The sequence below is a fragment of the Myotis daubentonii genome, chromosome 5, assembly GCF_963259705.1.
Source record: "Myotis daubentonii chromosome 5, mMyoDau2.1, whole genome shotgun sequence".
NCBI lineage: Eukaryota > Metazoa > Chordata > Mammalia > Chiroptera > Vespertilionidae > Myotis > Myotis daubentonii.
Window position 1 is genome coordinate 33,944,062 of NC_081844.1, and position 27,672 is coordinate 33,971,733.

General features: G+C 52.3%; 1 pseudogene; it reads right to left on the minus strand.

Moving 5' to 3' along the window:
* Positions 1-16,503: 16,503 nt before the first annotated feature.
* Positions 16,504-22,376, minus strand: LOC132236092 (exosome complex component RRP4-like; annotated as a pseudogene).
* Positions 22,377-27,672: the final 5,296 nt, after the last annotated feature.

Genomic DNA, 27,672 nt, shown 5'->3' on the forward strand with positions numbered 1-27,672 from the left:
TGAACACGTCCCTTGCGCGCTCTGCCCATTGGCTCCCGCTGCTCAGAGAGGCGGGGAGAGCGCTGCGGGCCCCCACCAGCGACTCCCAGTGGCTAGGAGGCCGCTTGAGGGGTGGAGCTAAGAGGAATGGCAGGCGACCGTTGGAGAACGTGGCCGTCCGTCAGGGCTCAAGGCGGAAACGGCCCATGGACTCGGGGGAGGGGAGAAAAGGTGGGAGCACGTGACAAAGCCGGAACCAATGAGCCAGCAGCCCTCCTGCCTAGGGCTTTGCGGGAGAAGCCATCTTGAGAGTGGGTACGTGGCGAGTCCGGCGGCGGAAAGCGTGCTCGCCCTAGGTTGCCACCATCTTGCAAACGGGCAGGTGTTGTCCCCCTCACGCGTGAGAGCAAAGGGAGGCGCGTGGCCATCTTGGAGTCGGGCAGGACACTTATTAGGCTCCATCTTGCTTGTGGGCACGTGGCAGAAAAGTCTGATTCAAATTGAGACGTTACTCCTAGGTTAGTAGGCGGGGAGGCCGAGGCCGCTTAACGCATCCCAGACGCCCTGCCTCAGTCCTCACTGCTGGCCACCGAGCCTTCAGGCGCAATGTGGTCAGGGACCGCCCCGACCGGCCTGTTGGTTTCGGAGCAGCGAGGGCCGAGGGCAGTCCTGCACACGGGGCTTCTGAGCCGAGGTGGCAGAAAGCAGAATCCTGCCATCATGGGAAATTCAGAACCGGGTGCGCTCCGTCCCAGCAGCAGGAAAAACACCCTAAACGTATTCCCAGGAGTGCTGATTCCGAGTTTCACAGGGTTGTCTGTGACGGGTTGCCCCTTCGGAGAGAAGAGGGGAAACCGAGGCCAGCGAGGTGGGCAGCGGGAGTTCCACCTGAGATCAGGGGCCAGAGCCGGGAGGCTGCTGAGGGTCGGCTCCCCGGCGCTGCAGGTGGCACCGGCGTCGGAGCCGACGGGCATCGTGGGCTTGGCGAGGTTCTCGGTGCGAAGCAGAAGCAGCGGAAGCTGTTGTGATCATAGTTTGCTTGACGTCCCCGCCGAAAGGGGGATGTTTAAATGGCACCAGCCCAGAGAGGGAGCAGCAGTGGCATTTCTCTCTTCGCTGCCTCGCGGGTTGGTTTCGTTTCGCCGGCAAGCGCCCGTAGTCCTGGCAACAGCGCTCGCCGGGCCTGGCGGACCTGGACGCAGCCCAGGAGCCAGCGGCTGGCCGGGTCACAGGAAGCCGCCTGCCCTGCGGGTTTGGGCCCCCCTCCCGCCTCAGGAGATCTGAAGGCCCCGAATCACTCATCAGGAGCGATGCTCCAGTGGATTCGTGGATTTGCTCCCTCCCAGACTCCCGTCCAAGCTCGGGTTTGGGCACCACCGGGGCCAGTTGCTCATCCTTTGGTGACCAGTGCCAGGGCTGCCTCCCCACCGCCAACCCTTCATGGCAGGGTCTGGGGGAGAGAAGAGGGGCAGCTGGCCTTGGAGGGGGCGGGGGCGGTCTGAGCCATCAGACTGTGTTAGAACCCACTTCTGAGCTTGGCCCTCCCACGACTCCTGTCTTGCTCAGAGTTCAAGCCCCAGGCAGCCTGGCAGCCGGGAGGTCCACACCATTGGCCACCTTTCTGGTTTCTGACCTCACTAGCCGGCCTCCTTGGTGCAGCAGTTCCCTCTGGAAGATTCTTCCCTAAACCTACACAACTCCCTCCTTTATTCTCCCACTCTCTGAAGGCCAGAAGTCTGAAATGAAGGTGTCCACAGGTCCACGCTCCCTCTAGAGCAGCGGTTCTCAACCTGTGGGTTGCGACCCCTTTGACGACCCTTTCACAGGGGTCGCCTAAGACCATCGGAAAACACATACATAATTACATATTGTTTTTGTGATGAATCACTATGCTTTGATTATGTTCAATTTGTAACAATGAAAATACATCCTGCATATCAGATATTTACATTACGATTCATAACAGTAGCAAAATTACAGTTATGAAGTAGCAACGAAAATAATTTTATGGTTGACATGAGGGACTGTATTGCAGGGCCGCGGTGTCAGGAGGGTTGAGAACCGCTGCGCTAGAGGCTCCAGGGGAGGAGCCCTAATGCCTCTCTCAGGCTGGGGGCTCCAGGCTCTTGACTTGTAGGCACATCACTCTGGTCTCTGACCGGGATCACGTGGCCGTTTTTCTCCCTTATTCTCTCTGTGTCTCTAAAATAGACATTTCTCATTGGATTTAGGGCCTATCGGGATAATCCAGGAAGATCTCACCTCAAGACTGTGGACTGACCTGACAAGCTCAGGGAAGACCTGCATGACGGTCTTGCAAACTCAGAGACCTAAAGTAACCACAAAGCATGGTCTGAAATTAAACTTTAACTAAAAGCAGTTATGGCCCTAGCCAGCTTGGCTCAGTGGATAGAGCATTGGCCTTCGTACTGAAGGGTCTCGGGTTCAATTCCGACCCACATGCCTGGGTTTCCTGCTTGGTTCCCAGTGGGGGGCGTGCAGGAAGCAGTCAATCTGCAAGCCTCTGAGCCTGCAGTTTCAAACATTGTAACAGATACCGTGGGACTTCAGCCAGCAGATTCGCAACATTGTATGCAAAGGCCAGAAACCTACTTTCAGCGGAGGCCTAAGAGCTGGAGCCAAGCCTCAAGCTAAAGCTGGCCCAGAATAAAAGAAAAAAAGGAGCGGTTGGGAGTTCAGTCACCCCCAGCCTAAAAACAGCCCTCAGCCCCTCACCCAGACTGGCCAGGCACCCCATTGGGGACCCCTACCCTGAATGGTGTGTGACCAGCTGCAAACAGCCATCATCCCCTCACCCAGGCTGGCCAGGCACCCCAGTGGGGACCCCCACCCTGATCCAGGACACCCTTCAGGGCAAACCAGCCGGCCCCACCCATGCACCAGGCCTCTACCCTATATAGTAAAAGGGTAATATGCCTCCCGGCACCGGGATCAGCGTGACAGGGGGCAGCGCCCAAACCCCCTGATCGCCCTGCGGCTGTGTGTGACAGGGGACGGGGCCACAACCTCCCTATCCATCCTGCTCTGTTCGTGACAGGGGAAGGCAGGGGAAGGCGCCCCAACCCCCTGAGCAGCCCTGCTCTGTGCCTGATAGGGGGGAGCTCCCCAATCCCCGCCCCCCACGGGCCCTGCTCTGTGTGTGACGGGTAGAGCCATAACCTCCCCATCGGCCCTGCCCTGAGTGTGAGAGTGGCGGTGCCCCAACCCCCTGATGGGCCCAGCTCTGTGTGTGACAGGGTACAGAGCCCCAATCCCCCTGATGGGCCCTGCTCTGTGAGTGACAGGGGGCAGTGCCCCAACCCCCTGATTGGCCCTGCTCTGTGCATGACAGGGGGTGGCGCCGCATCCTCCCCATCGACCCTGCCTTGAGTGTGACGGGACGGTGCCCCAACCCCCCAATAGGCCCTACCCTGATCATGACTGAGGGTGGCATCACAACCTCCCAATCTCCCTGCTCTGTGCATGATGGGGCGGTGCCCCAACTCCCCAATCGGCCCTGCTCTGAGCCCGACCAGGGGCTGCACCTAGGGATTGGGCCTGCCCTCTGCCACCCGGGAGCAGGCCTAAGCCAGCAGGTCGTTATCTCCCGAGGGGTCCCAGACTGCGAGAGGGCACAGGCCGGGCTGAGGGAACCCCCCCCCCCCCCCGAGTGCACAAATTTTTGTGCACTGGGCCTCTAGTAAATAAATAAAAGCAGTTAGGGTGGATAGTCCCGTCCTAGGCCGCTGTCTTCACTGACAAGGTCAACCTTTACCTTAACTGAGCCTATCTGTCTCTTTGCATCTATAATAACATGTCCTTGAAATGTCTTGGTAACTTGTAACTTCCCTTTTTCTGGACCCCTTGGGGCACAACCTAATGTGCCTGGGTGCCAGGACAGATATCACACATCCCTTCATTGTTATGTTAATTATTCCTGCACCCACCTAAGTATGTGTCTATCATTTTACTTTTTATCCAATCCGAGAGGTTTCCCTGCTTTGCTTTCTCCCGCCTCTCTAATCTATCACCAATGAATTTCATGTAACCCACATACGTCCCTCCTTTGATTGCAATGTATAAAAACAGGAAAACCCACCTTTCTCACTATCCCAATCCGTTGAGATATTGCTTCCTGGCAATTGTCAACAGTTTGGCTCAAATAAACTCACAAAAATTCTTTACAGGTTTGAATGTTTTTTATGTTAACAAGACCCTTAAGAGTACCTGCAAAGACCCCCTTTCCCAAATAAGGTCATGCTCACAGGTTCAGGGATTAGATGTGAATATAATCTAGTAGTGACCCCCAGCCCAACTGGTCAGTCCACAGCACCATCTGAAACTCGGACCAGCAACAAAAGGCTGCTGGTGGGGCCTTCATGATTGCAAAGGCTTAGGGCAGGGCGCTGACAATTAGATCTGTGCCCCTGGTTTATCTAGGGGAGCCAGCCTCCTCTTTGTCTTCCCTTTCCCTTCTCAGTGCTTCCATCCTAATCTTGCCAGCCAGCTGCTTCCCTCATGAATATTTCAGGGTGAGCACGGCCACATGCTCACCTTGCAATTGTTTGATAATTTTGAAAATGATCCTCTGTGGCAGGGGCAAGGCTGGTGAGTGGGAGCCAGATGGGGGTGGAGGGCAGGTATCCCAGGGCCTCGGTTCCCTTCTCGAATCAGATGGGAGTGGAGGATGGTGCCTCAGTTTATCTCTTTGTCAAAACAAAGGGGCATGGCCAGGCCTGTCCCTCTTCACCTCCCTTTGGTTTACCTTCCTGTTGCAAATGAAAATAGCTTAATAGTTCTGGATTTAGTCCCATGTTTGTTTATCCATTGCCTAGATTACAAAGCCATGGGGTGTGGGGGACCTGGGTTTGGGCTTGGGCAAGTCTGCTCACATCTTCCCTCCCCCTAGAAGACCTCCCAGACTTTCTGACCCTTTTTCCACATTTCTGTTGAACTGAACTAGGGCATAGGGGGATTAAAGAGACTACTCCCAGCTCCTCCAAGCTGGAGCTCCTCCCCCGGCCCCAGCTGGGTGGCCTGGACCCTCTCCTGGACCTTCTGGAACTCTCTCAGGCCTAAGAATATTCAAAAGCTGCCTCCAGCCTGGGTCCATCAGGGAACAGCCGACTCCCCAGCTACCAGACCTCAGCTGGTCCCCTCCTCCAATTAGGCCCCAGGCCTCTTCCTCCACTATCCCTGCCAGACCCTGCCCAGCCCCCCGTCTCTGTAAGGTAGGGAGGGGGTCTCCAAGGTGCTTCCCTTGAATTGTAGTGGTCACCTCTCAAGGGTCTTATCATAGATCCCACATCCAGGGCTCAGACTCCCTTCCCCCAGGCCCTCCGGCCAACGGCTAACTCCCTAGGCCAGGGGTGGGCAAACTTTTTGACTCGAGGGCCACAATGGGTTCTTAAACTGGACCGGAGGGCCGGAACAAAAGCATGGATGGAGTGTTTGTGTGAACTAATATAAATTCAAAGTAAACATCATTACATGAAAGGGTATGGTCTTTTTTTTTTTAGTTTTATTCATTTCAAACTGGCCTGATCCGGCCCGCGGGCCGTATTTTGCCCACGGCTGCCCTAGGCCTTACTGGCCCAAACAAGCCTGGCTTGCCCCTACCCCCCCCCCCCCCCAAGAACCCACCCTCTCCCCAGGTCCTGCCCTAGAGCTAGAACTTAGTTTCCACCTTTAGCACTATACCACCCCCAGGCTGATCCACACCCCATGGGAGCTCAGCTAGTGCTGGGTGCCTTCCAGTTTTAACTCTTTAATCCTCTGAGTGTGAAATATTATCACTTCCTTTCCCCCAGGCCAGAGACCCACTGAGTCAGCTGCCTGAGCTTCTTAGCCTGTAAGATACCCGAGGCCGCTCCGCCTTCCCTGGGGCAAACAGGCCTGTCCCACAAAGAGTCCACATAGAGTGACCACCTGACACAGCAACACTTCTAGGTAAATGAAACTCAGATTCACACAATCACTTGTACAGGAGTGTGCACAGCAGCCAAAAGTGTTCATTGACAGATGAACGGACAAACGAAACGTGATGCAGCCACATACACAGTGGAATATTACTCAGCCATGAAAAGGAGCAGAACACTGACAAGCCATGACGTCATCAGAGTCCCTGCTGTCCCCTGTGGCTCCTCAGGGCTGACACTGACCCTCATCTCCTGGCCTCTGTGCTGGTCAGACTTCTCCATGGGAAGTCCCTCCCTGAACTGTCCTCCTAGGAGGGGTCACCATGTGCAGCCCATGAAGAGGGGTGGGCCAGGGGTCTTTCTGTCAAGTGGTCAGGAGCCCAATTGGCTCAAGGTCATGTCGGGGTCCCTGCTGGGCACTGGGCTGTGCAGAAAGCCTGGGCCTCGGAAGATGGACGATAAACACAAAGCTGAGGGCAGCAGACAGCAGCAGGCGGCTGCAATGGCCCCTGCAGGAAATGCCAGAGAGAAAGGCAGGAAGGGGCTGGGGCAGGTCAGGGCAGCCTCCCTGAGCAGCCGCATTTAATTTGAGGGGGGAGGGCTAGCCACTGGACTGCTGGGCCAAGAATGTGGAGGATGGAACCACCAGCGTCCTGTCAAGGGTTGAATCATGGTCCCAAAAGATGTGTCCACGTCCTGACGCCCGCACCCATGAATGTGACCTTGCCTGGAAATGGGGTCTGTGCAGATGTAAACAGTTAAGATGAGGTCACACAGGAGTGGGGTGGCCCGAATGCAATGACTGGTGTCCTTATAGGAAGAGGGAAATCTGCATACAAAAGGGGAGAGGCCACAGTGACAACTGAGGCAGAGACGGGGGGTAATGAGGTCACCAGCCTAGGACGCCAAGGTTGCTGGCAACACCAACATCTGCCCTCACAGCTTCCAGAAAGAACCAGCCTGCTAGCACCTTGGTCTCTGACTTCTGGCCTCCAGAAAAGGGAGAGAGTAAATGTGTGTTGTTTTAAGTCATCCAGCTCATGGCTCTCGGTCACGACAGCCACAGGAAACTCATTATGCCTTTGAGAAGTGTGGCCAGTGGGGTGGACGGTGGCGGTCCTGTCTGGGCTGGCAGCTTTGCCCGGTGACAGGAAAGTTGGCTTGCTTCCGTGGCCCTTGCAAAATTTATGAAAAGGAGGATGTCTTGATAGGGAGAGGGAATGTGAGCTGGGCTGTAAGTGATCCTATGGCCATCTGTTCACTCCGATGCCCGCCTGCCCACAGGGTCATGGGGCCATGGGCACCAGCTGGGATGGAGATCAGGGGCTCTGGGCTGCCCAGCATATCCTGACCAGGGTAGGGGCACAGACCCAAGTCCTCACTCACTGGGGGTGAGGACCCCAGCCCCAGCCTGGTCACGGCAGCAGAGCCTTTCCTACATACAGGAAAGCAGCCTTTCTCACCCAGAAGATTCTTTTTGCTCCCCCCCTCCCCCTTGGATACTGGACCATGCCTGAGGACATTTGTGGTTGTCACACTGTGGGTGTTCCTGACACCAGGGGGCCAGGGATGCTGCTCTATATCCCACAAGTGCCCAGGATGTGCCCCCTCCCCCAGAGAGTAACTGCCCAATGTCAGCTGAGTTTAAATAAAGCCCCTGAGTCCTCTGCAGATGACCCCCCCCCCCCCAAGGAGGTCAGGCTGCACAGTGGGGGGACCTGGAATCCTGGTAAAAAGCTAATTCTGGAAGGATCCGGGCACACTGGAGAGAACGTGCCCCCAAGGCAGGCAGATAGGACTCGAGGACACAAGGAAGAGCGGCCCTTGCATTTCATAACAGCTAACATATGACACCCCAGACAGCCAGCCTTCCAGTGGTGACATTGCCGGCATCAATAGTTTATAGCAGGAACGGACACTTGATCTGGAGTCTCGGGCAGTCTGCTTGGATGGCCTCCGGGCCACCTGCCTGGGTAGGCTCCTGAGGACCCACAGGGGGTCAGGACGGACCCTGTCCCTCATCTCGGGCTGAACACACACGCGTGTGGTGCCTGGTTCTACAGAAGCCACCCTTCCCGGAGTGGAGACACTGTCGCCAGCTTGTTTTCATTTGGATGGGCTGAGGGGTGGGGTTGCTTACTTGCTAATCCACAGAAGAGGGAGGAGAAGGGGCCAAGGCCCCTGGCTCCAAGTTCCTCTGCAGTTCTGAACACACGTTTCTGCAGAGAAGATGGACAAATGACCAACAAGGCCATGAGAAGACGCTCAACAACATGAGACCTGGAGGAAATGCTGCCCAAACACACTCAGAGCGAGACGGTGCCTCACACCCACAGGATGGCCACTGTTCACGTGGTGACCACAGGGGTGGACGAGGACTTGGAGAGGTTGGAACCTTAGTGCACAGCTGCTGGGCTGTGAAACGGGCAGCTGCTGTGGAAGACAGTGGCAGTTCTCCTAAAGCAGCAATTCTCAACCTGTGGGTCACGACCCCTTTGGCAGTCGAACGACCCTTTCACAGGGGTCGCCTAAGACCATCCTGCATATCAGATATTTATTTATTTATTTATTTTTAAATATATTTTATTGATTTTTTACAGAAAGGAAGGGAGAGAGATAGAGAGTTAGAAACATCGATGAGAGAGAAACATCGATCAGCTGCCTCCTGCACATCTACTGGGGATATGCCCGCAACCCAGGTACATGCCCTTGACCGGAATCGAACCTGGGACCTTTCAGTCCGCAGGCCGACGCTCTATCCACTGAGCCAAACCGGTTTCGGCAAATATTTAAATGACGATTCATAACAGTACCAACATTACAGTTATGAAGCAGCAACGAAAATAATATTATGGTTGGGTCACAATATGAGGAACTGTATTTAAAGGGCCAGAAGGTTGAGAACCACTGTCTGGAGTTACTGTCTGACCTAGCAATTTCTTCCTAGGAATTTCACTCCAAGAGAAATAAAAACACATCCACATAAAACTTTCCACGGAAACAAGCAAAACACTGTACACAGCAGCATGATCCACAAAAGCCATAATGTGGGAACAACGGGTGTCCATCAACAGATAATTGTGCCCCATCCACACGCTGGAATATTGCTCGGCCGAGAAAAGGAGTGAAGCCCAGATATGTGGATGGGCCTTGAAACCATGATGCTCAGCGAGAGAAGCGACACGGAAAGCCACAGTGTGTGATTCCATTCATGTGGAATGCCCAGAGCAGGCAGATTCAGAGACAGGAAGTGTGTTAGTAGTTGTCAGGGGCTAGGAAGCGGGGTGGGGAGTGGCTGCCGATGGGGGTGGGATTTCTCTTTTTGTTCCTGAGGCTTTTCTGCACTATTTTTCTTACTGAGTTTTAAATGTGGGGATGTTAAATGCTCGTTGTAGCCCTAGCTGGTTTGGCTCAGTGGATAAAGCACTGGCCTGCAAATTGAAGGGTCCCGGGGTTCGATTCAGGTCAAGGACAAATGCTGGGGTTGCGGGCTCGATCCCCTGTAGGGGGCGTGCAGGAGGCAGCCAATCAAGGATTCTCTCTCATCATTGATGTTTCAATCTCTCTCCCTCTCCCTTCCTCTCTGAAATCAATACAAATATTTTTTTAAAATGAAAAGGCAAGTATTTTTTTTTTTTAAAAAAAGCTCACTGTAAACAATTAGGTAACCAAATAGAAGAAAACTAAAAATTACCTGAAACTCCTTTAACCTCGTAGGCCTTCCTTTCAGGTTTCCTATATCTATTTTCCTTTTTGTTTGTTTCCTAATCCTCCCCCGAAGATATTGTTTCCATTGATTTTTTGTTTGTTTGTTAATCCTCACCTGAGGACATTTTTCCATTGACTTTTAGAGAGAGTGGAAAGGAGGGGGAAAGAGTGAGAAACAGCGATGTGAGAGAGACACATCCATTGGTTGCCTCCCACATACGCCCCAACCAGGGGCTGGATCCAGCCTGCAACCGAGGTGCGTGGCCTTGATCGGAAATTGAACCTGCGACTCTTTGGTGCGCAGACTAAGGCTCCAACTGCTGAGTCATGCCTGCCACGGCTATATCTATGTATGTGGTAAGGAAAGTAAGTGGATATATAAATGTAGATATGTGTATACGTATATACACATACATAATGTCTGTATACACATACATAATCCCAATCATGCTAATACTTTCTAAACATTGGTTAAAAACTAAGTATCATAGTAACCAACTCACCCCCCCCCCCAAATAATACAAAATAAACATGCAGAGCTCCTGTGCCCTGTTCCTCGCATATTCCAGCTGCTCCAAGTTCACACTATTTGCTCCCCGACATTTCCAAGGCCCTATTTTCCACCACAAAATCCGAGCGGACATACAGTCGTTTTTTTGTGTTTTGTAAGGTTGGCATCATGCTCCCAACCCCTATGCATCTTCCATCCTTTGAGTTTTAAATGGTCCTCAGGCCATTCACTTTATATAGATCCCCCCATATACTTTATTGATTTCAGAGAGGAAGGAAGAGGGAAAGAGAGATAGAAACATCAATGACGAGAGAAAATCATTGATTAGCTGCCTCCTGCATGCCCCCTACTGGGGATCGAGCTCACAACCCCAGGCATGTGCCCTTGACCCGAATCGAACCCGGGACCCTTCAGTCCGCAGGCCAACACTCTATCCACTGAGCCAAATCAGCTAGGGTGCCATTCATTTTTTCAAGATGCATTTTGCATTTAACAACCAACTCAGTTTCCCATGTTAGTGTAGCAAAAGATTTAAAAATAGAGTAGAAGAGGAAATAAATGCCCCCAGTAATTCGGAGGGAACAACTGCTAGTGTGTTTGAGCAGGGGCTTTGAATTTTATTTTGTAGTTTTATTGTGTTCACCAAAGTGAGACTTGCTTCCTTGTTCCTTTCCCCTTATTTTATATCCTGAAACTTTCCAGGTGATATTAACATTTCCTCTGAAACATCATTTTTTTTAAATTGTAAAATATTTTTTTAAATTAGTTAAAAAAAAAATGTGTAAAATATGCATACCATCACATTTACCCCTTTTACCGTTTTCAATCCTGCAAGTCGGTGGCATCAAGTACATTCACACTGTAGTGCAGCCATCCATCCCCACAACTCTTTCATCTTCCCAAACCAAAATTCTGGAAACATCTTCAACGTTGGCAGGGCTGCCGGTGCTGACAGCCTTACGTCCTCCTCCTGGTCAGCGTTTCTGGGGCTCCCTCCTCACATGGGCAGCACCTCCTTCCCTGGGCTGCTTTAAACGCAGGATGTGCTGGGGGCGCACAGGCAAGTCCAGCCCTAAATCTGGGTGCCCCGTCATTGAGGACAGGGGTCAGGCACAACGTTCCTGGCAGCCCCACCCACATTCCAGAGCAACTGGGAGCCCTCCCCAGCACAGCTGACCTCAGAACACTGCCTGTCCTGGACCTCTGACCAGCCCACGCCCAGGGTCTCCCTATCAGAACAGCACAGTTCAACAAACCACAAAAAAAACCCAGAAAGACAGAGATGATAGCAATTCTTCGTTGCCTAAAATCGACATCTCCTTTTGTTGTTGTTGTTTGGTTAATCCTCACCTGAGGGTATTCTTTCCATTACTTTTTTTAAAAAAATATATTTTGTTGATTTTTGAGAGAGAGGAAGGGAGAGGGATAGAGAGAAACATCGATAAGAGAGAAGCATAAGAGAGAAGCATCGATCAGCTGCCTCCTGCACACCCCCTACATGGGGATGTGCCCGCAACCAAGGTACATGCCCTTGACCGGAATCGAACCCGGGACCCCTGAGGCCGCAGGCCGACGCTCTATCCACTGAGCAAAACTGGTCAGGGCTTTCCATTACTTTTTCAGAGAGAGTGGAAGGAAGGGAGGGTGGGGAGAAAGAGAAGAGAGAGAGAAACATGGATGTGAGAGAGCCACATGACCCGGTGCCTCCCGCACCAGCAAACCACAACCCAAGTACATGCTCTTAACTGGCAATTGAACCCCAGACCCTTCAGTGCTGGGCCCGCGCTCCAACCACTGGGCCACACCGGCCAGGACTACCTCTTTATTCTTTGAAGAAAGCCACATTTCCCTCCCCTGCCCCAGCTTCTCTGTCCAGCTCGCAGTTTGACCTTCCCTCCTCCCCCAGCGTGATCTTGGAGGAAAACTCTAGAATTTGTTGGGCAGGCACAGGCTCCTTCCTTTTTGCTGAAGATAAAACAGATCCAACCATAAAAAACACACACACACATACCAAATGCTGGTGTTTATCTCCAAAGTTGGAATGTTGTGTCATTTCCAGACATTGTATACGGTTCCGGGAGAGGGGCCTCAGCACACCAGGCCAAGGCTTAAGAACACTGCTCCTCAAATGCCCGCCCCCTGTTCCTCCAGCAGCCTGCGAAGTTCATGCTTATTCCTCCCTGCGAAGCTCTCTGGAAGCTTCCACAGGGTTCTTTCACACCCAAGAATTCAAACTCTGAGGGGTCCCCACTCAGATCCCCAAATGCCCCTAGCAATAAACATGCCGGGAGGGAGCAATCGCAACCCCAGTAAAGACAGCAAAATTCCTTAGTGTTAATAATTTTCTTTGTTCCCTCCCACAGAGCACAGAGGCTAAGGGAGCCTGGGTGGCCGCGGGTCCTGAACGGTCAGCCTCAGCCGCACCCGCACCCGCACCCGAAGCCGGAAGGGGACCTGGCCGCATTCCGAGCATTCCTTCCTTTGTCCCCACTTGTTTGTTTGCTTGTTTTACATGAGATGGCCAGGAACTCCTTTTTCTCTTTGTTCTCTGCTGCCGCCAGCATTTAGGGACTTCGCATGTTCATCCAGGAACCACCCTGGGACAAGCTAGCACCCTTCCATGCTGCACCCCCTCCCCCAGAGACACGCACTGGGGTTATTGCGTCTGAGTGTGTGCAGCCGGCCCTCATGCCCTGGGCCACGCAGGCTGGTCTTCCACGGCTCACTGGCCTCAGGCCACGCCCATCAACACTGTCCACTCTGCAGCCAGGACATCCGTGCCTCCCCACACTTAGCCGTTGGGAAGAGGGAGGCGGAAAGAGATTTCAGCCCCTTGCAGACCAGGCTGGGTGGTGGACACAGGCCTGGACTCAGGGGAGTTTCGGATACTGGTTATGAAACCCGACAACCAATGGGTCCCGGCTGCCTGTCAGTAATTGAACCAACTAAGCAGATATAGGGTTGAATCGTACATGAGCGTTTATTCCGATAATGCCAGCAGTATGGAGAGCAGCAGGTCATCCACAAATATCTGTTCTGCACACCCCGCCCCACCCCACCCCATAAGCCAACTGCTTATACTGGATAGAAGGGCAAAGATTACATGGGAAAGTAGGAATGACAGGCATGGGGAAGTGGACAAGGTGTAATGGTTACAGGTCACAGGCCATGCGGGCTGGGGGCGCCCAGGGCTGGTGCCTCCGGGACCACGTTGTTTCAGCAGCAAGGTTGTTAATCTTTCCATGATGACAGGCAGTTCCTGGAAAAGGAGAACGGACTGCATTCCTGTCCCCGGGCATACAGCTCTCTGCCCAGCTAGAATGTGCTTTCTCTAATCAGAACAGAATAATCCTGGTTAACAGAGCATGATTAATATTTCTTATAATTGTAGCTAGTTCCCACTATTCTGTTTCTGCCCCTAACAGTTAGACAGTGGCCAGCCTTGGAGGCCAACCAGATTCCCGGTGGGGAAACTGAGGCAGGGGTTAACATCACTCCACTCCAAAACTAAACTGATGAACAAAATAGACCCAGAGACATAGAAACATGGAACAGACTGACAAATCTCAGAGGAAAGGGGTGGGGCGAGAGGAGATTAACCAGAGAATTTATATGCATTTATGCATAACCCACGGACACAGACAATAGTGTGGTGAAGGCCCGGGGTGGAGGGGATCAATGAGGTGAAAATGGGGGACATCTGTAAGACTTTAAACAATAAAGATAATTTTTTAAAAATATATTTTTTTTATTGACCTCAGAGAGGAAGGAAGAGGGAGAGAGAGAGAGAAACATCCACCATGAGACAGAATCATGGATCGACTGCCTCCTGCAAGTCCCCCACTGGGGATCGAGCCCACAACCTGGGCATGTGCCCTTGACCAGAACTGAACCTGGGAACTTTCAGTTCGCAGGCCAACCCTCTATCCCAGCGGTTCTCAACCTGTGGGTCACAACCCCTTTGGCGGTCGAACAACCCTTTCACAGGGGTCGCCGAAGACCATCCTGCATATCAGATATTTACATGATGATTCATAACAGTAGCAACATTACAGTGATGAAGTAGCAACGAAAATAATTTTATGGTTGGGTCACAATAGGAGGAACTGTATTTAAAGGGCCAGAAGGTTGAGAACCACTGCTCTATCCACTGAGCCAAACCGGCCAGGGCAATAAAGAGAAATTAAAACAAAACAAAATCATTCTCCCAGGTCCTCAGCTGGATCCACACCGATGGAGTGCGTATTTATGTCCCCCATGCCTGGTGCCCGGTGGGCTCGCACTTGGAGGCAGACTGACCTGGGTGGGGTCCTGGGGTGGGGGTGGGGGATTTCAGGAGCTGTCCACCACCCTGCGCCTCCATGTGTCTCTAAAGGAGGGACCAGGGTTGCCCCGTGTGGAGCTGAGGACTGGTCTGTGGAGACCCTTCGACCCTTAGAGAGGAAACCTCCCTCTGTGTGACCGCGACCTCCTCCGGGAAGGAAAGCAGGACAGACCCGCGAGCACAGGCCAGGCCTCCGCAGGGTCCCAGCACTCAGGGGGCTGCAGCTGCTGCAATGGGACTGTTCTCAGGGTACTGGGGCATTGGGATCTGGGCCAGTCCTCACAGGGCTCTCCTCGGGCCTTTACTGTTACACAGGCCCATCACTGCGGCCAGCACCGGGCAGGCACACAGCGGCCATCACAGGGTGTGAACAATCCGGGAGCAAAGCTGCTTTGAGCACGAATCCTTTTTATAAAAAACAGGCTTTCATTGATTTTTTTCAGGGAGAGGAAGGGAGAGAGATAGAAACATCCATCAGCTGCCTCCTGCACACCTCGAACTGGGGATCAAGTCCACCACAGGCATGTGCCCTGACCTCCTGTGCATGAGATTACGTTCAACCAACTGAGCGACACAGGCCAGGCTCCTTTTTTAAAAATTGAAGTGACTGGGGGGTAGGGGAGGCCAGGGGATTGTCAAGGGCTGGGGGAGGGGGGAAGGACACATCTGTAATACCCTTTGTAATACTTTAAGCAATAAAACAATAAAAAAAAATTGAAGTGAAATTCACATAACATAGAATTAATCATTTTAAGTGACATTTACTATATTTTCAATCACCTCTATCTAGTTCCAGAACATTCCAGCACTCTAACAAGAAGCCCTATCCCTATTAGTAGCCGCTCCCCCAACGCCTCCCCAGCCCCTGACACTAACCCACTTCCTGTCTGTGGATGTGCCTGCGCTGCCATTTCACATAAATGGAATCACACGGCGTGGCCTTTTGTCTGGCTTCTCTCACTGAGCATCCTGTGTTCAAAGTCCATCCACGTTGTAGTGAGTGTCAGCGCTTCACTCCCTTTTAAAAAAATTTTCATTGAATTTATTGGGGTGACACTAGTTAATAAAATTATGTAGGTTTCAGGTGTGCAATTCTATAATACAGCATCTGTGTGTTGTATTGGCTTCGCTCCTTTTTATGGCTGAATAGCACTTCAGTGCGTGGCTGAGCCATGTCGTGTTGGTCTGTTCACCTGCTGTTTTGCTTTTTGGCTGTTGTGAATTGTGCTGCTGTGAACAGTCATACACATATTTTGGTTTGAATAGCTGATTTTGTTTATTTGGGGTAGAGACCTAGCAGTGGAATTGCTGGGACAGAGGTAACTAAGTTTGGCTTTTTTTAAAAATATATGTTTTCATTGATTTTTTTAGAGAGAGAGGAAGGGAGAGGGATAGAGAGATGAAAACACTGATGACAAAGAAACATCGATTGGCCGCCTCCTGCATGCACTGAGCCTGGGTCTGTGCCCCGACGGGGAATCAAACTGGGCAGCTCTTGGTTCATGGGTCGATGCTCAACCACTGAGCCATACCAGCTGTGCCGGCTTTTTTATTATCGTTATTTTTAATCCTGAGGATATGATTTTAAAAAAATGTATTTTATTGATCTTAGAGAGGAAGGGAGAGGGAGAGAGAGATAGAAACATGAATGATGAGAGAGAATCATTGATTGGCTGCCTCCTGCACACCTTCTACTGGAGATCGAGCCTGCAACCCAGGCATGTGCCCTTGGCTGGAATCGAACCTGGGACCCTTCAGCCAATGCTCTATCCATTGAGCCAAACCAGCTAGGGCCTGAGGATATGATTTTATTGATTTTAGACAGAGAGGAAGGGGGGGGGAGGAACATTGATGTGAGAGAGATATATCGATAGGTTGCCTCCCGCATGCACGCCAACTGGGATCAAACCCACAATCCGGGTATGTGCCCTGACCAGGAATCAAACTCGTGACCCTTTGGCGTACAGGACGATGCTCCAACCAACTTAGCCGCACCTGCCAGGGCTCCAGGCTTGGCTTTTTGAAGAACTACTGCCCTTTGGCAGTGGCTGGCTGGTCTTCCTTCATTCCCACGGGTGAGCCGGCTCCTTCGTGGTGTGGTGCACACAGAGCCTGGGTCCGAGCTCCTGCTTTTGGGCCCTGAGGCTGCCCTGGCTGGAGAGCCTCGCTTGGTGAGGCTGTGCGTTACACCGAGTTTGCCTTGTTGTCATTTGAGAGCTGGGGGGGAGGGGGGGGACTGGAATGAAGCCCCCTGCATCCTCTCCTGGTGCTCAGGTGTAGGGTGGATCCAGGTGAGGTTGCTGTTGCCCAGCAGACCTGAGGCACCACAAGGCAAGTCATGGAAGCGAGTCTTCTGCCGTTTTACTAGGAAGGGGGAAACCTGGACCAAACCACCCTGACCTAGTTCTTCGAATATTAGACCCCTCGTGTGCAGGGAGACAGCTCATCAGAGAGCACTGCCTGGCCCTCGGCACTAAGGTCCCCTTTCTGTGGAAACCCTCGCGTTGCCCGCTCATCTTCTGCAGATCGGCGCCCCAGCTCTCCTAGGGGAAGGTTCCTGGATGACAGAATCAAGGCTGAGTCCAGCCTGGAGCTGGTCTCCGCCTCCCATCTCTTCTGCTGAACCTCTGTGCTTGGCCCCACCACGATGACGTCACCTAGTTCAGCACTGCACCCGGTTTTCAAAGCGTTCACACACGTCACCTTGTTTGCTCCCGCCACAGAGCTAGCCAGCGATGCAACGGGCTTCTCTTCCCCCTTCCCCCATGGAAGCTCCGTGGCCCACAGGGAGCCCGTGTCTGTGGTGAGCGTGTCCTCCGCCGCCTCCGCCGCCACCGGGTGGTAGTCTTGCGGCACAGGCACGGCTGAGAGGCTTGCTAGCAGCCGGAAGCCCCATCTCCATCAGCACCTTGGTGCCAAGGAATACATACAACTGTTATAGGTCAATCATGCCTCAGTGAAGCTGGGAAAAGGACTGTGGGAAGGGTTTGCTCCTAGAACGATGAACTGGTGGGATAAGTGAAATGGTGAGCAAGGACAGACTTTTTGTTTTGTTTTTTTAATATATCTTTATTGGTTTCAGAGAGAAAGGGAGAGCGAGAGCGAGATAGAAACATCAACGAGGAGAGAGAATCATTGTGCGGCTGCCTACTGCACACTCCTCACTGGGGATCGAGCCCGCAACCCGGGCATATGCCCTGCCTGGGAATTGAACTGTGACCTCCTGGTTCCTAGGTCGACACTCAGTCAATGAGCCACGCCAGCCGGGCTGGAATAGACTTTTTTAGTAAACCCACCTGCGTTGTATAAATTGTACCTGGAAAATATAGATTTTAAAACGACGCAGAGCCCTTGGCCAGGTCAGTTGGTTGGCGCATCGTCCCTACACCAAAAGGTTGTGGGTTCGGCTCCTGGTCAGGGCACTTACCTAGGTTGCAGGTTCGATCTTCGGTAGGGGCTGGGAGGCAACCAATCAATGCTTCTGTATCACATAGATGTTTCTGCCTCTCTTTCTTCCTTCCCCTCTCTCCAAAATCAATCAAAACGTATCCTCAGGTGAGGATTTAAAAACCCCCACCACTATGCAGAAGAAATAAATTATAAAATTCAATGGTTTGTAGTATATTCATAGAATTGTCAAACCATCAATACTATTAATTCCAGAGCATCCTCATCACCTCCCCCCCCAAAAAATCCTTCCCATTACTAGTCACCCCCATCTCCCTCCCCAGCCTCTGATCACTTCCTGTCCCTGTGGGTGTGCCTGTTCTGGGCATTTCACAGAAATGGGATCACACACTGTGTGGCCTTTTGGGTCTGGCCTCTCTCACTGAGCGTCCTGTGTTCAAGGTCCATCCACGTTGTAACGAGTGTCAGCGCTTGCTCCTTTTCAGAGCTGAGTATTATTCCAGTGTGTGGAGGGACCACGCTGTGTTAGTCCATTCACCCATCGACGGACACTTGGGTTGTGTTCACCTTTGGCTGTTGTGAATTGTGCTGCCGTGAATGGCGAGTTGTGAACATGGGTGTACAGGTTGTTGTGTGTTCATATGTTTTCAGTCCTCATCTTCATTTCCACCGAGGAGGGGACTGGCTAGGTCACACAGCGATTCCCTGTTTGAACTTTTGGGGAATGGCCTGGCCAGCAGTTTCGACATCCGACGTGTCTCACCCAGGGCATGGAAAGGGTGAGGCGGCCGCCTCTCTGCTGCACCCTGGGGAGGAATCATTCATCCTGCCAGTGACTTATTGATGAGAGCAGCTCACTGGGACCAGGAGAACTTTCCATGGGTTCCTGTTATCAATAGGGCCGGTGTGAGGGCGCAAGGGGGGAGGGTCCTGGCCCCACTTCAGACCCTGCCTGTGCCACCTTCCAGCCACCTGGAATCAAGAGAGAGGTGTGGTCAGGGCTGACTTGCCCCTCAGGCACCAGCCAATTTTCAATTCTTTTGTGAAAAATTGCAAGACCCCAGCCCAGCTGGCGTGGTTCAGTGGCTGAGCGTCTTACTATGAACCAGGAGGTCACGGTTGGATTCCCCATCAGGGCACATGCCCAGGCTGTGGCCTTGATCCCCAGTGTGGGGCGTGCAGGAGGCAGCCGATTAGTGATTCTCTCTCATCAATGATTCTATCTCTTTCTCCCTCTCTCTTCCTCTCTGAAATCAATAAAAATACTAGAGGCCCAGTGCACATTGAAAGAAAATTAATTAGAAAGTGGCCAGCGGGGTGGGATGGGCGAGAGGGCCAGACACGCCCTGGAGCCAACCTCCCGTGGGTCCCTCCCCGGCCAGCTCCAAGGGCGCCTGCAGAGTGAGCGAGGTCCCTCTGGCAGGTGGGGTCCCTCTGGCAGGTGGGGTCCCTCTGGCAGGTGGGGTCCCTCGGCCTGGCCCGTGAGGATCGGGCTGAAACCAGCTCTCTGACGTCCCCTGAGGGGTCCCAGAGTGTGAGAGGGCACTCTGCAAAGTTGCTTTCGCTCCGCAGCTCCTGCGTTGAGCATTTGCCCCCTGGTGGTCAGTGTGTGTCATACCTACCAGCTGGTCAGATGGTTGGTCAGACGGTCGGTCGGTCGGTCGAACGGTTGGTCGGTCAGACAGTCGCTTAGCCTTTTATATATAGAGATATTTTTTTAAAAAGAAAGAAAAGAATTGCAAGACCCCAGACATTTAATGCCCAGAAAAGCTGGGCACTGATGACCCAGGGTGAACACACAGCTTTCAGCTGCCCGCTCTGGCACCTCCCAGCACCCATGGCCCCTTGGGGGACCTAGAAGTGGACAGGGATGGGGCACATCCTCAGGGAGCCCCTGTGGGTGGCCATGTCCTCATTCCACACCACATAGTTACACAAATGATTGACCTACGAGGCAGCCAGCCAGAGCAGACAAGACATAAATAGTGGCCTTCCGTCTCCAGCCCCTTCCATTACATTTGGCAGGAAATGAGGTTTTGTAACTTGAAACTGGGGGTTTCATGCCAAACCTGCAGATTTGCTAGAAATATACTAACGTGGGCGGCAGCGGTGGCGAGGGGGGCGCCTCTTCCAGAAACATCCGTCCCAGGCTTCTACTCAGATCAGGGGCTGCTGCCTCAGGGGACCCAGGTTAAGTCAGAGTGCTTCTGAGAACCTTGGGCTCTTTGTGAATGAAGCCAACCTCATTTTCTCTGCCCTTCACATGGAAAAGCTGATGCTGCTGTTGGCAGACTATCTCCTCAGTGACTCATCTGCTGAGCCTCCTTGCCTGTAGAATGTATTTCTAATTAAAATATTTACTATTTTATTTTAAACAATTTGGTTTATCCAAATACACCATTAGGGGAGTCAAAAGGCAAAGCACAGGCTGGGAGAAGGTATTTGCAGTGCATAATGCAATGAAGAACTCAGGTCTAACACATGTAAAGAACTCTCACAAATCAATGACCTGAAGTCAGCCAACCCAAGTTAAGAAAATGGGCCAAGGACTTGAAAAGGCGGGTCCTGGGGAAGGACCCCCAAAGGCCATGAGCATGTACTTGACAGCGCCAGTCCACAGGGAAGCGCAGATTAAAATGCCAGGGAGGTGCCGAAGCCGGTTTGGCTCAGTGGATAGAGCGTCGGCCTGCAGACTGAAAGGTCCCAGGTTCGATTCCGGTCAAGGGCATGTATCTGGGTTGCGGGCACATCCCCAGTAGGAGATGTGCAGGAGGCAGCTGATCGATGTTTCTCTCTCATCGATGTTTCTAACTATCTCTCTCCCTTCCTCTCTGTAAAAAATCAATAAAATATATTTAAAAAAAAATGCCAGGAAGGGACCATGGCCATAGGAGAACGGCTAAAACCAAGATCAGTAGTGCCAAGTGCTGGCCAGCACCTGCCAATGGGAACCTCTGATGTCACAGCAGACGCGAATACAAAGGAGGCAGCCGCCTTCAGAAAGTTCTAGAGAGGTCTTCTTTCAATTGAGATGTAATTGCATCCCATACAAATCCACTATTTTAGAGTGGACCATCCAGTGGTTTTTAGTACGTTCACAGACTTGTGCGACCCTCACTACTGTCTAATTCCAGAACATTCTCATCATCTCACAAAGGCCACTCCATGCCAAGTTGTCACTCCTCGCTCAGCAGGTCCCAGGCAGGAAACCCACACAGGAAACCTGGTTTGCAGGAGCAGGACTGGGAGAAATGCATGCATTCTGTTTGGACTATAAATACAAAAATATATATTTAACCCTAAAAATATGCCATGAGGTGTGTGTGTGTGTGTGTGTGTGTGTGTGTGAGAGAGAGTTTGCCATGAGTTTTTTGTTTTTAATATATTTTAATGATTTTTTAACAGAGAGGAAGGGAGAGGGATAGAGACTTAGAAACATCGATGAGAGAGAAACATCGATCAGCTGCCTCCTGCACACCCCCCACTGGGGATGTGCCCACAACCGAGGTACATGCCCTTGACCGGAATTGAACCTGGGACCCTTCAGTCTGCAGGCCGACGCTCTATCCACTGAGCCAAACCGGTCAGGGCTGCCATGAGTTTTTGTTTTTTTTTTTTTTTTTTTTTAAATACGTTTTATTGATTTTTTAGAGAGAGGAAGGGAGAGGGATAGAGAGTTAGAAACATCGATGAGAGAGAAACATCGATCAGCTGCCTCCTGCACACCCCCTACTGGGGATGTGCCCGCAACCAAGGTACATGCCCTTGACCGGAATCGAACCCGGGACCCCCCAGTCCGCAGGCCGACGCTCCATCCACTGAGCCAAACCGGTCAGGGCTGCCATGAGTTTTAATACAGCCTCACTCGAGGATGCTTTATTGATATTGAGAGAGAGAGAGAGAGAGAGAGAGAGAGAGGAACATTGATTGATGTGAGAGAAATATCAATTGGTTGCCTCTTGCATGCACCCCAACTGGGGATTGAACCTGTAACCTAGGTATGCGCCCTGACTGAGAATCAAATCTGCAGCCTTCTGTTGTGTGGGACGCCGCTCCAACCAACTGAGCCACCCAGCGAACACATACTTTCTTAATTTTTCAAAAATTTTCAACTACTTTAATGTGCTGGGGAAGAAATCCATTAAAATGTTTAAATACATTAACATGTATTAGAGGGCGTGCGTTTTTCTCTGTAATATGGCTTGATGGACTCCATCCACCGCCCCTCCCTCTGTTGTTCCCAGCAGCCCAGGGGCCTTTTGCGGGGCTGGGGCTGTGCTTCCTCCAGCCTGGGCGCTAGGCGGCGCTGGGGAGCCTCGGCCAGGGAGAGGACCTGGAACTTGCAAGATGCAGTGGGCAGGCGTCTCTGGGCGGGCGGGAGCGGAGATCACATTGCTGGTGTTTTGCTGCCCTCTGGTGGCAGCATGCAGTTGCTCCTCTCGGCCTCAAATCAGGAAGTTGCTTTAAGTCCGTAGTTGTCTGGTGAGGATTGGTGTATTTACTTACCTATAGCAGCCAGAACCGACATCTATTCAGCACCGACCGACCGCGCGCCAGGTGCCTGGTAACCCTCATAATGCCCCTGGGGGTCAACGAGGCTGGGAGAGGAATGGGCAGTGATGATGGACACCTGAGCCAGCAAGCCAAGGAACCCAGCCAGGGGGCACATGGGCTCCATGTCCAACGTTTGGCCGTTGGGAGCCACTGACAAGCCAGCGTGTCACAGATAAGCGCACGGAGGGCCAGAAACCACTGTATCCACCTACTCGGTCTGTCCTCAGGCCTGCAAAGGCCCTGTCTCCAGTGACATGACATTCGGGAGTTCCGAGTGGACACGAGTTTGGGGGGACCCTGTTTAACACGAGACAGCAATTGCCTTTGCAAAGCAGGGCACCGGGGCCCTGCAAATGACCTCATATTTCAGATCCAGTTTTCACCCCAAGGTAGGTCCTACTGGAAAGACACCTGGAATTTGCTTCAGGGACCGGGCTTAACCCGCTCCCCACCTTACCGTGTATTTTTATTGATCTTAGAGAGGAAGAGAGAAGGAGAGAGATAGAAATATCAATGATGAGAGAGAATCATTGATTGGCTGCCTTCTGCACAGCCCACACTGGGCATCATACGCCCCACACTGGGGACTGAGCTGGCAACATAGGCATGTGCCCTGACCAGGAATCGAACCGTGACCTTCTGGTTCATAGGTCAACGCTCAACCACTGAGCTATGCCGGCCAGGCTAGGAGGATATAGTTTTAAAGAAACTGTTCTCACTAGGCCATTGCTGGTTTTTATCCAATTATAGTTTCTTCGGCCCTCTTGTAAAAGAGGAAATGTGGCAAAAGAGACAGGTGTTCTCCCTCATGGGCCCACTCAGAGCCCACCTGGAGCGAGGTCAGGCGGGACCTCGGGGGCCAGGGGCCTGCCTGTAGCGTGGATGCTGCTCTCCTCTGGCCCAGTGCAGCTCCATAAAGCCCGGCCAGCCTGGCCAGAGCGTGGGGGCTTCTCGAGAGAAGTGAGACATCCAGATTTTAAAATATGTCCTGCTTTTTCACTGTTGGCAACTTCTTTTCTTTTCTTTTTTGGTTAATCCTCACTTGAGGATTTTCCCCTATTTATTTATTTAAAAAATATTTTATTGATTTTTTACAGAGAGGAAAGGAGAGGGATAGAGAGTTAGAAACATCGATGAGAGAGAAACATCGATCAGCTGCCTCCTGCACACTCCCTACTGGGGATGTGCCCGCAACCAAGGTACATGCCCTTGACCAGAATCGACCTGGTGACCCTTCAGTCCACAGGCCGACACTTTATGCACTGAGCCAAACCGGTTAGGGCCCCTCTATTTTATTTTTAAGGAGAGTGGAAAGGAGGGAGGGAGGGAGAGGGAGAGAGAAACATGTGAGAGAGACATATCGATTGGTTGCCTCCCGCACACACCCCAACTGAGGCTGGGATTGAACCTGCAACCCAGGTACCTATCCTTGACCAGCAATCGAACCCATGACCCTTTGGTACGTGGGCCAATGCTCCAACCACCGATCCACACCAGCCAGGGCTGTTGGCAAAATCTTTAAAACAAACAAAAGTAAAACACTGATGGCCGAGGAAGAGAAGTTTGTGTTCTGAATGTCAAGGGCAAGTAACTATCATTCACCTCATTTCATGGACCCATCAGTTCTGTGGGCTAAGGGGTCATCTCCCCTTTGCTGATAGGGAAACTGAGGCTCTGAAGGGGAACATAGCTGGTTAACTTAAGCCAACCCAATGATTAAGCACTAGGGATGCGGTTTGAACCCCATTCACCCCACCAGAGCCCATGCCCCAGCCCCACTTTAGGTCCTCCCAAAATGGCGAGAATTCCGAGGTGGCCCCAAGAATCTGGCCCCCGTGTACACACCCCGTGTAACCCCCTTGAGTGTGTGTAGACCTTATTTGGTAAAAAGTGGAGAGGGCTTTTTCAGATGAAATTAATTTTCCCAAATCAGTTGACTCTGAGTTGACCCAAAAGGAGATTATGGCGGGTGGCTGACCTAATCAGGCAAGCCTTTTGTAACGGCCTGGGGAGCAGCAAACAGCCCTGAGCGAACTGCTCATGGAGCGTGCCATGTGGCAAGAAAACCGGGAGCCACAGGGCCATTGGACCAGGAGGGGTCAACCTTGGGGCTATTTATTCCCTGCCTTCTCTCCACAAACATTTCTCATCCACCTGGGACTCCACCAGGGACCTCCAGGTCTGTCCCCCTATCTAGCTCTGCCCTGTCCTCCACAGTCTGTCCTCCCAAAGTCACCAGAGGGCGCCTGTGAGCACCCACTCTGTTCTGCCCACGGCCTTCATGGCTCCCACAGCCCTGGGGTAAAGGCCAAGTCCTGCCCTATCCATCATCTCCTCCCCATCACCTCCTCCCTCTATCGCCCTCACTCATTCCACTCCAACCACACAGTTCTCCCTGCTGTTCCCCGAACGTGCCGGTCATGGCCCAGCATGAGCTGTGCCTTTGCATGTGCTGTGCCCACTTCCTAGTTATGTTCCTCTGGCTCATTCTTCCACCCGATTCTGGCCTTTGCTCCAAGGTCACGTCTTCCGAGAGGCCTCGCCCGACCGCCCTGATCCAGGAAGCCACCTCATCACTCCCTGCTTACGGTTCTGTTCCTGCTTACAGTTTTCATTACCTTGTTTTATGGCACCAGCCATTACATCACACATCTGTCATTGTTTAATCCCTGTGAGCTCTGCAGCATGGACACCATGCCCCTTGGTCCCGGCTGGGTCGCAGTGATTTGAACAGCACCAGCCACTTAGTAACTGATGAGAAACTGCGATCTTTATTGAGCACCTATGGTTTGCTAGGCGATGGTCTGGGCACTGGGTACATGACAGGGACGAGACAGACACTCCCTTCCCCCTCCAATCAGGTGGCCAGCCTGGTGGGACAATAGATATGAACCAAATGATCACACAACGGTTAATCAGAGCCAACACTGATTTGGCGTTTGTTGTATGTTTACCAGGTAGTAGTACTCTGTTAATCAGTTAGTCCTCACCACTGCCCTGTGAAGGTGATACTATACCATTGATATCCTGTAGTACAAATGGGGAAACTGAGGCACGGGGAGGGTAAGGGTCTCCCCAGGCCCCACAGTCTGATAGATTATTCCAGGAATAGTCCTCGTGGCCTGGCCTCCCATGCTCCTATGTAACCCTCTTGTCCTGACTCAAGCCTGACACATGTCCTGGTCATGTGCCGCATGCAGCTGGAGGGACAGCAGCACGTGTGACACATGCATTTGAAGTGCTCATGTGTCAGGACCTGCCTGCCTGCTGCTCCTGGATGCCCACAGGTCCCTCAGGGGGAGGAGCCGGCCAGTCTGGCAGTCGCCCCGTCAAGGGCAGCCAGATTTAGTAACTACACATACAGGATGGCCAGTTACATTTGAACTTCAGAGGAACAATGAGTGATTTTTTCAAGCATCCATATGTCCCAAATATTGCATGGGATATGCTTATACTAAAAAAGTCATTTGTGCCCTAGCTGGTTTGGCTCAGTGGATAGAGCGTTGGCCTGTGGACTGAAGGGTCCCGGGTTCGATTCTGGCCAAGGGCACATGCCCGGGTTGTGGACTCGAACCCCAGTGGGGAGCGTGCAGGAGGCAGCCGAGCAATGATTCTATTGCATCATTGATGTTTCTATCTTTCTCTCTCCCTCTCCCTTCCTCTCTGAAATCAATAAAAAAAATCTGCTATTATAAAAAATATCATTTGTTATTGGCCTAAAATTTACATTTAACTGGTGTTCTGGGTTTTATCTCACAACCCTGCCCCCTCATCGGATGGCAGCCCTGACTCCACATGCATGAGAGGGGTTCCCTCGAGGCATGACCTCCTGAACACCCCACGACCCTGCAGGAGTCAGTTAAAAAAGAATGATGCTCAGAGGGAAAGGGGGGGTGCTGCAAAAAGTGCTGAGAAGCAGGCCTGGGAGGGAGGGAGGCAGGGTTCTGGCATTTTAGTCAGAAGCTTGGTTTGTATTTCAGCCTTTCTAATGGCCTGGGAGAAAACGCTCCTCCCTTCTCGGATCATAATACAGCGAGCTGGGGGAGCCAGGGAAAAGCATCCACAGCTCCCAGGAATGAGCAAGGGGCAGCCGGGGCCCGCAGACACAGGATCTGAGAAGTGCCTCCCCCTGGGCCGCCCGGTTTCGTTTCACCCTGAGAGTCCCTCCACTTTGCAGACAGACCCGCCCTCCTGTGGGAATTCCACTAAGAATTCATTTAAACCTTTCACCAAATACCTCCTGGGCAGCCAGTCAGGCAGGTGGATAGACTCCTCTCCCTGCTTTCCAAGGGGACTGCCTCATTAAAAGAATTAAAATGAAAAATACATTTGAAAAACAAGACAATTCCAGGGGTCGAACTTCTGGCCTCCTCAGGACATGCCAGTTGGGACAAGTCAAGAGGACACTGCATTTTTAGGGCACTTCAAGTCTGTGGGGTTTTTTAAATCCTCAGCTGAGGACATTCATCCATGGCTTTTAGAGAGAGTGGGAGGGAAGTGTGTGTGTGTGTGTGTGTGTGTAGAGAGAGACAGAGAGAGAGAGAAACATCGATGCCAGAGAAACACATCTATTGGTTGCCTCCTGCATGAGCCCCTACCGGGCCAGGGATCAAACCTGCAACCAACGTACATGCCCTTGACTGGGAATCGAACCTGCGATCCTTTGGTGTGCAGGCTGACACTCTAACCACTAAGCAAACCGGCCAGGGCCACTTCTAATTTTTTAAACCCTCCCTGATGGTTCCCAACAGCCTTCTTATGCCTTCAAGAGAGCCAATACTCCCCCACCGTGTATAGTGGTAAGATACACATAACAGAATTTACTGTCTTAACCATTTCTAAGTGTATGGCTCCATGGCATTAAGCACATTCACACTGCCGTGCAGCCAACCCCACCATCCGTCTCCAGAACTTTCTCATCTTCCCAAACTGACACTTTGACCCCATTAAACACTGACCCCCTCCTCCTCAGCCCACCGCCATCGACTTTCCGGCCCTGTGAATCTCACTCCTCTAGGCGCCCCTGTGAGTGGAATCACACAGCTCTTGCCTTGATCAGCACGGACCGATTGCAGAGCAGTGCCTGACTCAGGGGGATGGGACGGCGTCGAAGGCTGGGCCTGGCGTTCCTGAGGATGGTCACCCCACAAGCACTGATGGGGCACCTACTGCGTGCCACGTGCTGGGGACGCTGTGTGACCCCGACAGCCCCGTGCGGTGGGGTGAAGGCCAGAGGTTCCGGTGGGAGCAGTGAGTGTCACCCAGAGAAA